Genomic DNA, 15084 nt, shown 5'->3' on the forward strand with positions numbered 1-15084 from the left:
ATATAAATGGCCCTTGGCAGAAAAAAGGTTCCACAGCACTAAATCAATACTTAATCTAGATTTCCCTTCAGGATTTTTAAATTTAATCGTCAGTTTTAAATTGATATATGGAAACATCAAATTATGCATATGAGATACTATGTAATACATTGTATAATATTTAAGTCAGGGTAAACATACTTATTTTCTCAAATCAGATTTCCTTAATTTTTATTTAATATTGTTTTTCTGTCCTAGAATCTCATCACAGGATCTTAAATTACATTTTCTCCTTAGGCTTCTCAAGACTTCTTCTTTGATTAATCTTGTTTTTTATGTTGATTACAATTTTTAAAATTACTGGTCTTTCGGGGGCACCAGTGGCTCATGCCTGTAATCCTAGCTACTTAGGAGGCTGAGATCTGATAATTGCCATTTGAAGCCAGCCTAGGCGGGAAAGTCTATGAAACTCTTATGTCCAATTAACCAGTAAAGAGCCAGAAAATGGAGCTAGGGCTCAAGTGGTAGAGCACTAGCCTTGAGCAAAAGAAGCTCAAGGACAGCATCCAGGCCTTGAGTTCAAGCCCCAGGACAGGCACTAAAGACAGAGGAGAAATAGAAGGAGGAGACACACACACACACACACACACACACACACACACACACACACACACACACACAGAGTTGTTTATTTGGGTTCATGGTTTCAAAGGTGTCAGTCCTTGGTCAGCTAGAAGCATTTTTTTCTGGGCTGTAGTGAAATTGAATGTCATGGTGGATGAGCAAAGCTACTCACCTCATGGGGGCTAGAAGCAGAGAGAGGAACGGGAAAGTAGTAAGGCCAAGCTAGTCCCTTTATTAACATGCCCTTACCTCTTCCTGCTAGACCTTATCTCCTAGGTTCCACCACTCCAACACAGTGCCACCTCCTGGGAGCTGAGCCTTCAACATATGAACCTATGTAGAACATCCATGTTTATCTGATGCTTTTCTTATACACAGATGGGGGGGGGTTATAAGTTTGAGAAAGGAAGACAATATTTACATCCTGTCTTAACAAGTGAACATACTGTCAATGTGTCCTGTCATTTGTTTTTGACCTGAATCATCCAACTGAAGTTGCATTTGGGCTGGGAATATGGCCTAGTGGCAAAAGAGCTTGCCTCATATACATGAAGCCCTGGGTTCAATTACCCCGCACCACATATAAAGAAAACGGCCAGAAGTGATGCTGTGGCTCAAGTGGCAGAGTACTAGCCTTGAGCAAAAAGAAGCTAGGGACAGAGAAAGAAAGAAAGAAAGAAAGAAAGAAAGAAAGAAAGAAAGAAAGAAAGAAAGAAAGAAAGAAAGAAGAAGAAGGAAGGAAGGAAGGAAGGAAGGAAGGAAGGAAGGAAGGAAGGAAGGAAGGAAGGAAGGAAGGAAGGAAGGAAGAAACTGAAGTTGCATTTGTCAGGTTTTTAATGATAGTCTTCCTAATCCTGTACCAGTACTACACTCTTTGGGGAGAAGTCATTTTATTCATTCCTCACTCAGGTAATAGGTTGTTGTACTCCATCTATCTGAGGTCACACAGAATCATAAATCAGGTTAGGTGCTGGTGGTTCACGCCTGTAATCCTAGCTACTCAGGAGGGTGAGATTTGAGGATCATGGTTTGAAGTTAGCCTAAGGAGCAAAGTCCAGGAGACTCTTATCTACAATATACCACCAGAAAACTGGAACTGTAGCTATAGTTCAAGGTGTCCTAGAGTGCTAGCTTTGAACAGAAGAGCTCAGGTACAATACCTAGGCCCTGAGTTCAAGCCCAATGACTGACAAAAAAAACCCATAAAACAGTTGGATTTCTCCCATATAAGAGATTTATCTCCCCCCAACCCTTACTTATTTGAATCAGTATGAACTACTGAGTAGTTGTTTATACATTGGGCTATAATGGAATGCTAATTTATTTTGTTACTAATTAATTATTCCACCCTTAGCTACTGGGAGCTTACTCATTTGGTTCCTATGTCCCTTTGAAATAGCTCTATTAATGTAAGATTAGGGGTTTGTTTTTATGACTGTCTTTAATTGTTTATTGCACAAAAAAATCAATTAAATGATAGGTGGCAGCTTTCCTCCTTCATATGCCAAGAATTAATCAATTTCTACAAGTGAACATGTGATATTGAAGAAAACATGAATCCCATTTTATTATTAGCTAGATATTATGCAGTGCCCTTGACTTTTCTTATTCTATAACCTAACCATTGAGATACCCTTTTTAGATTCAAAGATAATTATTTTTAAAGGCAATGATGACCAGATTAGATCAGAGGTAACTAGGGATATGGACTATAAAGAATTAGATAATGAAAAACAGACTATAACAATAAAAAGCAATGTGTTCTGGAAATTAAGAATACATATTTTTAAATTTATAATTCAAGAAACCAACTAACATCCCAGTACAGTCTTAAGAAAATGTCTTGACTTGGGAAATTACTTAAAGTATACTTAAGGTGAACTAGAGGCATTGAGAGACTATCAGGAACAAAACTCATTTTCATCATGACCAATCAACATAATTCTGGAAGCTACAGACCATCTGAGATATAAAACTCAGGGGAAAAGAGGAAAAATGATGATCATGATTTTATGTTGAATTTCTGCTTAGCTACAATAAAATGATAAGTAAAGGGAAAGTAAATATATATATATATACATATATAAAAAACATAAATTAAGTCAATACTTTTCTGAACCTGTGCAGTGAATAGTTCCAAAATATAATGGAGGGCTGGGAATGTCACTTAGCGGTAGAGTGCTTGCCCAGCATGCTTGAGGCCCTGGGTTCAATTCCTCAGTACCACATAAACAACAAATATATATATATATATATATGAAAAGATTGCATCCATGAATGTGTAAAATATTCAGTAATAAATCTGCATGTGGAAAATGGAAATACTTTATTGATCAAAAGAAAATGTTAAAATGCACTATATTTCTGAATGAGAAGACTAAATGCCTTCAAGATTTAATTTTTTCTATGTGCTTTTAAGCATTCTTAAATGATAAACGATAATAGAAGAAGAAGAGGAAGAGGAAGAAGAAGAAAATGAAAGAGGAGGAGGAGGAGAAGCAGAAGAAGAAGAAGCAGAAGAAGAAGCAGAAGAAGAAGCAGAAGCAGAAGAAGAAGAAGAAGAAGAAGAAGAAGAACAACAACAACAACAACAACAACAACAACAACAACAACAACAAGACCAGTGCCAGTTGCTCATTTCTATTATCCTAGCTACTCAGGAGACAGATCTGGAGGATCACAGTTCAAATACAGCACAGTCAGAAAAGTCTGCAAAACACTTTCTCTAATTAGCCAGCCCAAAAGTTGACCTGGGCCAGGCACCGGTTGGCTCATACCTGTAATCCTAGCTACTCAGGAGGCTCAGATCTGAGGATAGTAGTTCAAAGCCAGCCCCACCTGAAAGTCTGTGAGACTCTTATCTCCAATTAACCACCAGAAAACCGGAAGTGGCACTGTGGCTCAAGTGGTAGAGCACTAGCCTTGAGATGAAAGCTCAGGGACAGTGCCCAGGCCCAGAATTCAAGTCCCATAACCTACAAAAACAAAACAAAAAAGTTGACCTGGAGGTTGACCCAAGTGGTAGACTATCAGCCATGAGCAAGAAACCAAAGCAAGCAAGCAGAGCAAGAGAGTGAGGTCCTGAGTTCAAGTCCCAATACTGGCACAAAAATTAACAGTAACAAATGATCAGTAAATCTGAGGATTTTAGATGTCTTTCTGTTTTAGTTATTTAAATGAATTATAAAGTTAATTTTATGACTTGTGAATGTGTTGTTTCACAAGAATAGACAGATAGATCATGTATAACCTAGAGTGCACTGTAGTATATATAGAAATTACTACACACTGGGTGAGGTGGCTCACTCCTGTAATCCTAACTACTTAGGAGGCTGAGGTCTGAGAATTACAGTTCAAAACAAGCCTGGGCAGGAAAGTCTATGAGGCTCCTGTCTCCAATTAAACAACAAAGAGCCAGAATGGAGGTATGGCTCAAGTGGTAGAGTATTAGCCTTAAGCAAAGAAGCCAAGTAAGAGCAAGAGGCTATGAGTTCCAGCTTCAGGTTGGCACAAGAAAGAAGGGAAAGAGAAGAATGAAGGAGGGAAGGAAGGATAGAAGAAAGAAGGGGGAGGGAGGGAGGAAATGAGAGGAGGGAGAAAGGGAGGAAAAGAAAAGAAAAGATAACTTATTGTGGACTTTGTAATTGTCTTGTTACATGAGCCTGCATGGATCAAATAAGATCACTGTATCACCATTCCTCACTTATAAACAGGCTTGATTTAAAAATATGATCAGTGCAAGTGAAGAAATGTCCTAAGATTGATTGGGAAAGTGATGGGGCAGTTTGGAGAACAGAACGTAATTGTGTAAGCATAATTCTGACTAAATCTGTGATCTATTCATTGTAACAGTGTAGAACACCCAGAAATAATCTCCAAAATAAATAGGAACTTGGTATGGAATAAATAGAGCATTTTAAAAAAATCAGTAAGAAAAGAAAGGCTACTTAATAATGATTTAGTTCTCATTATGAAAAAGAACAGTGGATTCATGTTTCATTTCATACAAGTGGATACATTTTAGATGAATGAACGGCCTGAATGTTAAAAAATAAATAAAACTTTAAAATTATTTAAAAGGAAGTGCAGGCAGATATCCTTATGACTTCAGGGAAGAGATTATTTCTCAGTCAGTACACAAAAAGAGTTCATAAAGGAAAAGATTATATTAAGAAATAAAACTCTCGTGCAAAAACACTATCAATAAAGTTAAACAACAACCTTGGATATTTTTGGTACATTTTTAACACATAGAATAGAAAACATATTTGTTTCCAGACTGTATAGATGGAGAATTCCTACAAATCCAGATGGCAAAAGAAACTACTGACTACAAAAATAAGTAGCAAAGTATATCTTAAGAGATGCACAGAGGATGAGATTGAAAGGATCAATAAATATAAGAAGAAATGTGGAACCTTACTAATGATGTGAAGAAATGCTTACTGAAACAAAACGATACCCTTAACCCTTCAGAATGGCAGAAATAAAGTACTTTGACTGTCCCAGAGCTGTGCAGTGTGAGGGGAATGGAGAACTTTCCCAGCTCGCAAGAATATAGTCTGGTTACACCACTTTGAAAAGCAAGGGAGTAATACCATACTAGATAAAACTGAAAACATTCTATTTCCAGTTTTACCTCTGGAAATATTCCCCAAAGAAATACTTGTATCAGAAATCCTGTAAAAGAAACATTTTTTTTGGTCATGGCAAAACCTAATATTTGTTCATAATTTTTGTTTCTTCTATTGCTGTGTCCCCAACCAGCAGAATACTTCCTGTATCATTGTTGATATACACACATTTTGCTGAATGAATAAATATAGTGGAACATAGCTATTTAAAAATGTATAAATTAGGGCTGGGGATATAGCCTAGTGGCAAGAGTGCCTGCCTCGGATACACGAGGCCCTAGGTTCGATTCCCCAGCACCACATATGCAGAAAATGGCCAGAAGTGGCGCTGTGGCTCAAGTGGCGGAGTGCTAGCCTTGAGCGGGAAGAAGCCAGGGACAGTGCTCAGGCCCGGAGTCCAAGGCCCAGGACTGGCAAAAAAAAAAAAAAAAAAGTATAAATTAAGGGCTGGGGATATGGCCTAGTGGCAAGAGAGCTTGCCTCTTATACATGAGGCCCTGAGTTCGATTCCCCAGCACCACATATACAGAAAACGGCCAGAAGTGGTGCTGTGGCTCAAGTGGCAGAGCGCTAGCCTTGAGCAAAAAGGAAGCCAGGGACAGTGCTCAGGCCCTGAGTCCAAGGCCCAGGACTGGCCAAAAAAAACAAAAAAACAAAAAAAATGTATAAATTATCTGGCCACTGGTGGTTCACACCTGTAATCCTAGATACTCAGAAGGCTGAGGTCTGAGAATCACAGTTCAAACCAGCCCAGGCAGGAAAGCCCATGAGACTCTTGTCTCCAACTAAGCCCCCAAAAAGACAGAAGTGGAGCTGCAGCTCAAGCAGTGGAGCACTAGCCTTGAGCAAAAAAGCCCAGAGACAGTGCCCAAGCCCTAGGACCTGCACCAAAAAATAATAAATAAAAGATTTTAGAAAGAATGAGTGAGCAAAGGAATTTTGGAATACCTTTGTTATTAAGGTACAGTTTTAACACACAAAACAATACCATGTATTCAGAGCTACTTATATATTTACTAAAAATGTTCAAACATAGTGTTAGACAAACAAAAATTATAATGGTGGTTGCTTCTAAAAAGGAAGAGAAAAATAGTAATGAAGAGCAGAAGAGGAACTAAGAAATGGAAGCTTCTGTTTGTGTTTGAAGCCTTATTTCTTGTAATAGTAGCAAGAAATTCAACTTTAATTTTACTTTGTAAAGCCATGCATGCTTATTTTCTCTATCTACTCAACCTTCAAAAACAAAGAACATTTTGTTCCCCTAAAATAAGAAATTACTATGTAAATGAAAGTAACAATAAAAAACCTCCGTAGAAATTTAAAATATTAATAAAATTTTACATTTACTTATTGGATTTTAAATAAAATCAAGTCTCCTAGATGGCAGAACAAGAAGATAAGAAGATAGAGTGGACAAGATAAAATTGAATAAGCACTGTCACCCAATCTTAGAAGCTCAACAGCTGGTGGGTGAAAGCATCTGTGAGAGTGAACAAAAACAAGAACAAATAAGTAACTAGAGACAATAGAATTTATCCAAGAGCTAGGGAAGGCAAAGAGCCTTCAGATTTAAAGGACAAATTCTCATAAAAATTTTAACACAAAAGACACAGAGAAGATGCTAACAATTTCCAAACAAGAAAAAGTTAAAAAGAAATTTAAGTAGACTGGTGTGTGTGTGTGTGTGTGTGTGTGTGTGTGTGTGTGTGTGTGTGTGTGTATGCAAATACACACCAGTCCTGGAGCTTAAACTCAGGGTCTGGCATTGTCTCTGAGCTTTGTTGCTCAAGGCTAACACTCCACCACTTGAGCCATATTCCAGCTCCACTTCTGGTTTTTTGATGTAGATAAGAATCTCACAGGGGCTGGGGATATGGCTTAGTGGCAAGAGTGCTTGCCTCGTATACATGAGGCCCTGGGAATTCCCTAGCACCACATATACAAAAAATGGCCAGAAGTGGCACTGTGGCTCAAGTGGCAGAGTGCTAGCCTTGAGCATAAAGAAGCCAGGGACATTGCTCAAGCCCTGAGTCCAAGCCCCAGGACTGGCCAGAAAAAAAAAGAATCTCACAGGCTTTCCTGCCTGGGCTGGCTTTGAACCGGGATCCTCAGATCTCAGCCTCCTGAAGAGCTAGGATTACAGGCCAATGCATGGCTATCAGACTGGCATTTTACATCTATATTTTACAACAATATAACAACCAAAGAACATAATTTACAACAATTTAAAGGTAAAAGAATCATTTCAAAGTTTAAAGAGAAAATTATTTTCAACCTAGAATTCATATGCCATGAAGATACTAATCAATATAAAGGCAGAATAAAGATATTTAGAAGCCTTTGAATTAATAATTTCTAGGGAAAAAGATTGAGAATATTTCCTACCAAAAAAAGCAGGGTGCCTAAAAGAGAACAGAAATATTATTTGAAGAAATATTGACTGACCTCAAAAATAACAGTAAATAAAGATCCTAGAGTATTTTCAAGTTTAGAAAATGATGCCTGAGTTATAACATAAATTCAGGGAGGAAAAAGTAGAAACATTTTCTTCAAGGAAAACATAGGTTTTCTGTAATGACTTGATTAAATAGCTGTATCTATGAAATATTATGTTACTTTTGTCAAAAAGAAGGCAATAAAAACTGTCAAAAAAAAAAAAAAAACAACCAAAACTTCCATGAGGAATACACTTACAACTAGGAAGCAAATGAAAATGTTTTGATTTTGAACAATTGGTGAAACAAAATTTTTAAATGTTTGACCTTGATATTTGAAGTGTTTCCTTCAAACATAGTAATGAGATGCAGGAGCCAGACACAAACAGTACATTGTCTTGAACAGAATTTTCTTAGAATTATAATTGTGAAGTACTCTTTCTTGGTTTTCACCTTCTGGAATGTAGTTCTTGATAATCAGTGTAAGATAATTATGAATTATATACAAATTCAAATTATAAACCTTATGAATATAAAATTATTATGTGTGATTATATGTCTGAGACAATTTGGGCAGTGGAAAAGGAAGAATAGAGGAAAGAGAAATGGTGCCAGTTTCTTCAACTTGCACAATTGGCAGTGGTTAAGAGATCTGTCTGTGGGCATATTATTTAAGGTTATAAAGTTATTATTGAGGCTTCAATCTTAAATGTCCTCTAAAAGCTAAAGTGTTTAAGGCTTGTTTGCGAGCTATGGTCCTATTAGAAGCTAGTAAAATCTTTAGGAGATGGGCTTAATGTAGAAGGAAGTTAGGTCATTGGAGATAAACCCACTGAGGAGCTAGAGGAACCTTTGTGTCTTTTTTTCTTCCTGGTTATCATAATGAATTGTGTTGCCACAAGCTAAAAGCATTATAGTCGAGAGTCCATGGACTGAAACACAAAACAATGACCTAACTAAACTTTTTCTCCTTGAAGATGATTTTCTGCAGTGTTTTGTCAAAGCAATGGAAATACAGGAGAAAACTTAAAGTAAAAAATAAAATAAAATTTTGGAGAAGGAGCAAAGAGAGGTTCAGGGGCTGGGGATATGGCCTAGTGGCAAGAGTGCTTGCCTTGTATACATGAGGCCCTGGGTTCAATTCCCCAGCACCACATATACAGAAAACGGCCAGAAGTGGCACTGTGGCTCAGGTGGCAGAGTGCTAGCCTTGAGCAAAAAAAAAGAAGCCAGGGACAGTGCTCAGGCCCTGAGTCCAAGCCCCAGGACTGGCCAAAAAAAAAAAAAAAGAAAAGAAAAGAGGGGTTCAAAGGTGATGTGCTAAGTTCAAAGGCACCCTTGGACAGAAGAACATATGAGACTTCATCTCCAATTAACCAGCAAAAAGCCAAGCTGAGTCATGGCTCAAGTAGCAAAGTGCCAGCTGAGCAAATGTAAGGACTTTAAGTTTGGTGCTAGCATTAAAAAAGGGTAAATCAGGACTGCATCAAACTGCAGAGCTTCTGCACGGCAAAGGACATAGCTTGCAAGATAAACAGAAAGCCCACAGACTGGGAGAAGATCTTTACCGGCCATTCAACGGACAAAGGCCTCATATCTAAAATATATGCAGAACTAAAAAAATTACCTTCCTCCAAAACAAAACCGCAAAGAACTAATAGCCCACTCATCAAGTGGGCTAAAGACCTACAAAGAGACTTCTCTGATGAGGAAATGAGAATGGCCAAGAGACATATGAAAAAGTGCTCTACATCACTGGCCATAAAGGAAATGCAAATCAAAACAACATTGAGATTCCATCTCACCCCAGTAAGAATGTCATATATCAAGAAAACTAACAATAACAGTTGTTGGAGGGGATGTGGCCAAAAGGGAACCCTACTTCATTGTTGGTGGGAATGTAAACTGGTTCAGCCACTCTGGCAAGCAGTATGGAGAGTCCTCAGAAGGCTAAATGTAGAACTCCCCTATGACCCAGCAACCCCACTTTTGGGTATTTATCCAAAAAACCACAAACAAAATCACAGTAAAGCCACCAGCACAACAATGTTCATTGCAGCACAATTTGTCATAGCTAGAATCTGGAACCAACCCAGATGCCCCTCCGTAGACGAATGGATCAGGAAAATGTGGTACATAATGGAATTTTATGCCTCTATCAGAAAGAATGACATTGCCCCATTTGTAAGGAAATGGAAGGACTTGGAAAAAATTATACTAAGTGAAGTGAGCCAGACCCAAAGAAACATGGACTCTATGGTCTCCCTTATTGGGAATAATTAGCACAGGTTTAGGCAAGTCACAGCAGAGGATCACAAGAGCCCAATAGCTATACCCTTATGATCACATAAGATGATGCTAAGTGAAATGAACTCCATTTTATGGAAATGATTGTTATATCACAGTTGTAACTACTTTCAACATCCCATGTGTATCTGTAGTTTCTACTATTGATGATGTTTGTGTATCACCGTCTTGTGATTGTATCTACACTATCTCTGTAATCTTATCTGAGTGTATGGGAAACAGTGTGTACTGGTATTAGAATTAGGAAATTCAAAGGGAATACCAAAATTGAGAGACAAAGGGTAAAATAAGAGAAACAACAACAAAAGTAATACTTGCAAAACTGTTTGGTGTAAGTGAACTGAACACCTCAGGGGGGGAAAGGGGGAGGGGGGAGGGGGGTATGAGGGACAAGGTAACAAACAGTACAAGAAAAGTATCCAATGCCTAACGTATGAAACTGTAACCTCTCTGTACATCAGTTTTATAATAAAAACTTTAAAAAAAAAGGGTAAATCAAAAAAGGGATAAAGGAACCCCCAGAATAAATAAAAGCAAGTGTGATTTCAAGGATCCTAAGACTAGGGTTGGTGTGGAAAAGCTGTGCCTTCTGATTGCCATGAGAATGCACTACTCTTGTAGTAAATTCTGATTCATCTTCCTCTCCCAGCCCAGAATAGTCTTGCTGGAGAAAAGGCAAGTGCTTGCTGTTTGCCTGCTAACTTCTCTATCCTTCTTAGAGAGTAGGAAGCATAGATTACAATTATGCTAAAACTCAAAAACCTACAAAGGAAATGTTAACAATGGAGAAAAAAATTCCAAAGAGATGAAATGGAAACATGAAAAGTCAATGCCTTACAGTCAGAGTTATTGTGTATATCTTTACCAGATTCATCAAGTATCACCCAAAATCATCCTGAAAGAGTAAGCAGAAATTAAATGGACTCAGAATGATTTAGGGTGGGCCACTCAAGTTCATTGTTCACCCAGAAGAAGTTACCATAGTCAAAGCACACCTCAAATTATTTCACGGAAATAAATTCACTGTGACCCCCATGATTATTGTAAAGAAATGGTGGCACTAATAGCCAGCATTTTACCCAATGTCCATTGTATGCCAAATACTCTGCTGGCACTTTACCTGTATGGCTTCATTCATTTCTTGAGGTATTCAGAGAGGTAAATAATTGTGATGAGGAAACTGAGTTACTTGTAGCCAAAAAAAACAAAACAAAACAACAAAAAAAAAACCCAAAAACCTTACATGCTACCATATAGGTGAAGGTTGAAGGCATCATGCTAAGTGTGGCATACTGGACTTAGATAACTAGTCAGAAAAGGAGCATAGATCAGACTCAAAGTCTGCCTGATTCCACGATCTGAGTATAGGAAACAATGAGCACATTTTAAAATGTGAATTCATAACTAGAATTCCAACACTCAGATTTTGATGTATTTTGTTACATTTTATCCTTCCAATGTATTTTCTATATATAATACTATTTCTTACAAATTTTTGGATCATCTATATGTACTACATAATGTTTTTCTCATTTGCAAATAAGTGAGTTTTCTTCCATATTATTCAACATTCTTCTGTAATATCAATTTTAATGTTTACTTGGTATTAATTTACTCATTCAATCAGTATTTTTTAATGTACAAGGCACTATTGTAATATGTGAGTGACCAAGAGAACAAAAATTGTTGCATTCATGGAGCTTGTATTTTAGAAGGGAAAATGACACTAAATTTAAGGTATAGTATATATTGTGTTGAAAATAGTTTATGGTAAAAAAGCATGCTTAAAAGCAGAGGGTAAGTGGAATCAAGCAAGATGGTATAGTATGGAAATTACAGTATTCATTGAGCAAACTGTACAACTATTACTACTATGTAATTCTAAAACATTGTCATTGGCTTTGCTCCTACCATCAAGAAAAAAAAAAAAACCTGCACCTATTAGTAGTCACATCTCAATGCCCATTCCTTTTAGCCCCTAGTTGCCATCAATCCATTTGATCTTTTACCTTTGCTTTTTCTGATCACTCATGTAAAGCTAATCATACCACTTGTCATTTTGTGTGTTTGGTTTCTTTCACTTAGCATGATGACTTCAAGGTTCATTCATATTGTAGCCTGTGGCATTACTTCATTCCTTTACGGCTGGACGAAATTCTATGGTGAGGCTATACCACATTTTCTTGATTCATCTGTGTTAAACATTCTGCTTATTTTCACTTGTAGACAATTATGAACAATGTTGCATGTATATTCATGTACAAGTTTTGGCGGGGGGAAAACCTATGTTTTTACTAATAACTCTTGGGTATCTTGGTCAAAAGGAAAGTCAAGTGAAGAAAGTGCCCTATCTACATGCACAAACAAACTGGTAGGCTTTATGTTGTGTAGAAATCAAATAAGATGAAAACTGAGGATTCACTGATGTGGAGACAACTGTGACCTCGGGAAAAGTGATTGGGCAGAGCAGTAATGGGTGGCAGAGAGAAGGGAAAAGGTGCAGAAGGAAACAGCATGATGAAAAGTTCCATTGTCTTGACTATGATAGTGGTCTCACAGCATGCACACAATATGATCATTGTACGTTCAATTTGTGTGCTTTAGGGTGCTCAATAATATGCCATGCTGAAAAAGACAGAGAAACAGAGAAAAATTCTCTTTTAAGGGGAGTTTTTACAAGGAGCGGAGAAATGAGATGATGAGCTCTCAAAAGACATGTGACAAAAGAAAGCTTTTTTCCAGACCAAGATAAATAGCCACATGCTGTATAATGTTGACAGAAGTGGGTGTTCAGTAGAGGGAGAGTGGCTCATGATCCCGTCACATAGCAGGTATGTGAAGGATAGATCTGGAAGGGGATTTGGGGAAAGCTGGAATCCACATGTTCACCACAGGTAAGAAGATAGGTGGAGAGAGCATGTGGATTGCTTTGATTTTGTCCATGATGGGCAAGCTCATCAGATGAGTGAGAACACAAGAGGTGATGGTGGAGTTTTGAGAGGAAGAAAGAGTGAAAATATGCACATGGATGGAATGAAAAATGATTGCTGGTTGCCTTAAGGTTCACAGAGTCTTGTGGTCATGGAATTAAAGTAAGAGCATCCAATTTAGTTGTCTGGTTTTCTCCGTTATGTGTAAAGTTTAATCATAATTTTTCCAGGAGATTAGACAGGAGTTGTGGCACAAGACAACATGGGGCTACATGTTTAGAGTTGATCTGAAGGGAATAGACATTAAGGGGTATAGAGAAACTAAAAGGGAGGGTGTATCACTGTCTTAAAGACCCTGGAGGAGTCCAAAGATTGTTAGAAATGGAATACTGATGTGGTGGGCTGGAAAGGTAGAGGTACTGCTCAGAGATTAAGTTGTCACTTGTGGTATTCTATTATGTGGATATACAAATTTCATCTGACCCATTAGGATCCTTTTCTAAAATATAACAGTGGGATCACCACACTACCTCTATTACTTGTGCTACCCCAGTTGGTTGGCAATTACTGTTTCTCCCCTAAGCTTTCAAAACACTCAATCTTTTTTTTTGTCATATCACCTAACCCCAAATTAACTATTTTCTGTAAGCATCTTTTCCTCTGTGACTTCAGCCCCCTATTAACATTTATTTTCATATTAGTCTGGGGATTTTTATTCCTTTAGCAACCAGAAGATTGTCAAGGAAGGAAATGAGAGGAAGCCAACCTGCTTTCCATTTGTCTGTCCCTTCAGGGTGTCTTGCTAGTGGCTAGGCTTAGGTGAAGGGTTGCTGGAAAAGAGAGAAGGATTCTCCTCTCACAGTGTAGGCTCCAGTTTCCTGTACACGAGCTGCAAAGAAAAAACCACAGTTCAGCCCTTTGAGGGCTCTCACCTTATGAAATATCCATCCCTTTGTCCTAGAAAACATTCTATGTTCCTGTTCCATTATAAATGTTACTTGTAGACAAGCCACTGTGGTATCTTCCTATTTTTCTTGGCTTAAATGATCTTCATGTTATGATATTCAATGGAAATCAGTTTCACAAGATAATTAAATCCCCTTGGGAAGATTAATTTGAGATTTCATCTCATTTATTAGATTGCGAGTGCCTTGTTTTCTTTAACATATGTTCATGTAGGAGTTGGCATTTGGATTTGAAGGCATTTATCACTGTGTTTACTTCCTAAGCAATGTCTTCTAAGGTATTTCCTCCCTGGGATTTCCTTTTAATAAAGTAAAAATTCTATTCCAAAGAATTTTTGTATGCTTGTTTGACAAGCTTTGTTGACTACCAAGGGGATTGTCCTGCAAAGTGAGAAGAACCCTCCCTCCCTCCCTCCTCTCTACCTGCCCACATGTTAACCTCCCCACCCCTTTCTGCCTCACAGCTGCCAGCTGATGGAAGCACTCACCAAAGCACAAATGCTACAGGTCCAAAAAGCCTGCCATCCTCACGACACCTTCGTCAGTTTACTCACACCAGATGTGTATATTTAAGTCATCTACTTCAGTACATCTCCTTAGTACCAGCCTAGGGTGGGCACACCCTTTGGGCTCATGCCTTCTTGTACATGAGAATCGCTCTGTAGCTGTCACCAACTTCACACTGCTGACCTGTGACACATTCATGATGAAATCCATGGGCACTTCAGAAATAATCCCCTAGGATAAATGCCCCTCCACCCCAAAAGAAACCCCAGAGAAATTCCAGGACCACAACATGAAACTGTTGTTTGTCATTATACTCTCCTTCCCCATTACTTCTCCATGGACAGTCGTCATTATAGTAAAAATTGCTTTATTCTTTGTATGTTTCTGCATAATTCTTGGCCTAGCACACACAGTGGCTACTCAATAGAAATTACAGCTATGAAAACAGACGGTCTTACTTAAGGTGCCTGACAGTGTGTGGCAGTGGTCCATCAAGGCTGGGACAGGAGAGGTTCCCTGTAGTGCTGAGGGAATAGGAAAGGGCATTGTTTCATTGAGTTCATAAGTAGATATTTCTTTTTCTTCCACTAAAATATCATCTGAGGCATGAGAAACATTGTAGGAAATGGAGGTGCATCTATGGATCATTAATGGGACACAATTATCATGTTTAGAAGTCTGTTCTCTCACCTCCCATCCCCAA

At 38.1% G+C, this 15084-nt stretch overlaps 1 protein-coding gene across 1 annotated transcript in view; it reads left to right on the top strand.

Moving 5' to 3' along the window:
• Positions 1–15084, top strand: part of Marchf3 (membrane associated ring-CH-type finger 3) — a 116009-nt gene that overhangs the window by 16103 nt on the left and 84822 nt on the right. The gene's annotated exons all lie outside the window — the stretch shown is intronic.

The sequence above is a fragment of the Perognathus longimembris genome, chromosome 11 (assembly GCF_023159225.1).
Source record: "Perognathus longimembris pacificus isolate PPM17 chromosome 11, ASM2315922v1, whole genome shotgun sequence".
NCBI lineage: Eukaryota > Metazoa > Chordata > Mammalia > Rodentia > Heteromyidae > Perognathus > Perognathus longimembris.